The sequence below is a fragment of the Trachypithecus francoisi genome, unplaced genomic scaffold (assembly GCF_009764315.1).
Source record: "Trachypithecus francoisi isolate TF-2019V2 unplaced genomic scaffold, Tfra_2.0 Lachesis_group9, whole genome shotgun sequence".
Lineage (NCBI taxonomy): Eukaryota > Metazoa > Chordata > Mammalia > Primates > Cercopithecidae > Trachypithecus > Trachypithecus francoisi.
The window spans coordinates 8,372,911-8,375,350 of record NW_022681474.1 but is presented as its reverse complement, the minus strand read 5'-3'; positions in this window follow the sequence as shown (position 1 = coordinate 8,375,350).

Here is a 2,440-nt window from a genome sequence, read left to right as displayed (position 1 = left end):
ACACAAGCCTGAGAAAAGATGTGGAAGAAGAGTGATATAGGTGTATTTTTGCTGTGCCAATTCAGAATTTCAGCATTTTAAAAAGTTTTCTAAAATAATATTTTAAAACTCTCAAAATTTAAAAACTTCTTTCAAACATGTATGTGAAAAGGTTTTCTTGAGTGACTGTGTTCCTTTCTTCCAGGGCTTCATTAAGTCTGACGGGCAGGTTTCTTAACTTCTGAAGGGCTATTTCTTTATCCCATGGAATAATAATATCTTTCTCATGGTGGTTGATATAGCAATTATTAATATAATCTAGGGTTTCCAGTCAATATGCTACAGTCAATTCATGATTTGATGTGCCTATTTATACTCTAAATACCTGATGATTATACTGAAAGTATTTTTTAAAAGAAACAATAATATCATACCCAGATGCCTGAAGAGGTAAATCTTTCCCTGATATACAAAATGATGCATGCAGCTGAAGTCAAGGGTTTCCCAAGTGGGTATTTATTATTCTGGTGTACTCTGCTACTTCCAAGTACCTCTCCCACGGGATGACAAGAACTAAGAGATCCTCTATTGGATTCACAGAAGCTAGGTTTTGGCTTATAGGTAGATGTTGAAGCTGAAAAATACTGCTTCCAAAATATGAAGTTTATGTGAAGTTGTGGGCCTAAGGAGCCAGAAGAACACAAATATATTCCTATAGCAGGAAACTGAATCTCATTACTTGATTGTAATTAAAATAAATTTAAAATTAACAATTTAAAAAGAAGAAAACCCTCTATATTTGGGAGCTACAAAATGCATTACTATATAAATTATAAGTTAAAAACAAATATCAATGGAATTTAGGAAATATTTTTAACTAAATAACAAAGTACATAGAACAACACTTATTGGATGAAGTAAAAGTCATGCTTAGAAATAGCCTTCAATAGATTAAATATATTGAAAATAAATAATATGTCCAACTAGAAAAAGTAAACAGATTAAATATAAAGTATATTATAGAAAATAAAAACATAAGAAATGAATGAAGTAGAAAACAAATAAATATTAATGAAATAAAAACTTTTTGAATTAAATAGATAGTATATTAGAAATAAATATAAAATACATACAGTGATCATTAATGAGAAAACTCAGAACCCTAAGCTGGACATTTCTATTGAAAAAACCTGCAATTCTACTAAAAATAATAACAGTGCATGTCATGACAAAGAATTAAGTAAAATTCATACGGTAAATTATAGGGCAACCCCAAAGTTGGAGAAGGTTAATACAGATTAAGGATGACTTCCCCTCCTGAATATCAAGACTTGCTATGTTATTATAATAAATAAAGTGAGATGGTGTTGGACTAGAGATAAGCACAAAAACATAAACAGCTAGAAATAAACATATGCATGTATGAAATCCACATGCAACAGCGGTGGAATTATGAGTAGATTACTGATCTCTACTTATGTCCTTGCTTGCATCAAGGGCCCTGTGATGAAGTGGGAAAACTTGTTCTACTTTCCCATATGTTGAAAAGATCCAATTACTTGAAGATTCTTTGGATAAAGAAGAAACTTTCTAGGTTGTGAACTTGAGTTCTTGTCTCTGGTCAGCCTAGTTCTTACTTGTAAACAGCACTGTGTAAAAGCAAGACAAGACAATCAACTCTCATTCCCTGCTTTCCCCTTACCCTCTCCATTGGCCTGCGTGGTCCCACGTCTTTCTTGGGAAGAACTGACTGTGAGGTTAGAAAAAATGGGTAGGAAGACTAGTAGTGACTTTCTCCATACGTATGTTCTTTTTCTTAAAAAAAAAAAAAAAAAAAATTAGAGGTTCTGGGATGTGTGAGCAGTGATGAGATCGAGAAAAAACTCACATAGCTCATATTTCTAACCTCTTCTTGACTCTCACACACGAGCTCACATGATTGACACACTGACTGCAAGTTTAGCATGGTTAGAAATGAGTCTAGACATCGAAGTAGAACCATTTTGTCTGAAACTAAGTCATGTTTACTTAATGATCAATTAAGGTATTGCTCAGTCTATGTGACTAATCTTCAGCAAATTTCATATATTCATGCCCTCACAGCCTTCCCTTGCTTAAACTAGACTTTACATTTTTCAGAGCACTTAAAAAAAACCTCCTAAAAATGTAACTCGTTGACTAAATTATTTCCTAGTGCTTCTGTGGAAAGAGGGGAGATCCTTCAGTCCTAAGTGAGTCTCATGGCTGTTAAGCCTAGGAACTGATGGATTAGATCATTAGGTAAAATGCCTAAGTAAGATTTGCCAAGTTTCTAATGTTACTAATCTTTAGCGTACTGTAAAAATTGCTGTGGATTTACATGGAGCAATTACTTTGAGTACAAGGAAGAAAACCTCATTACCCAGAGTTATTACTAATAATCGCCATCATTAACATTACTGGCAAGAGGGCAGTTATATGG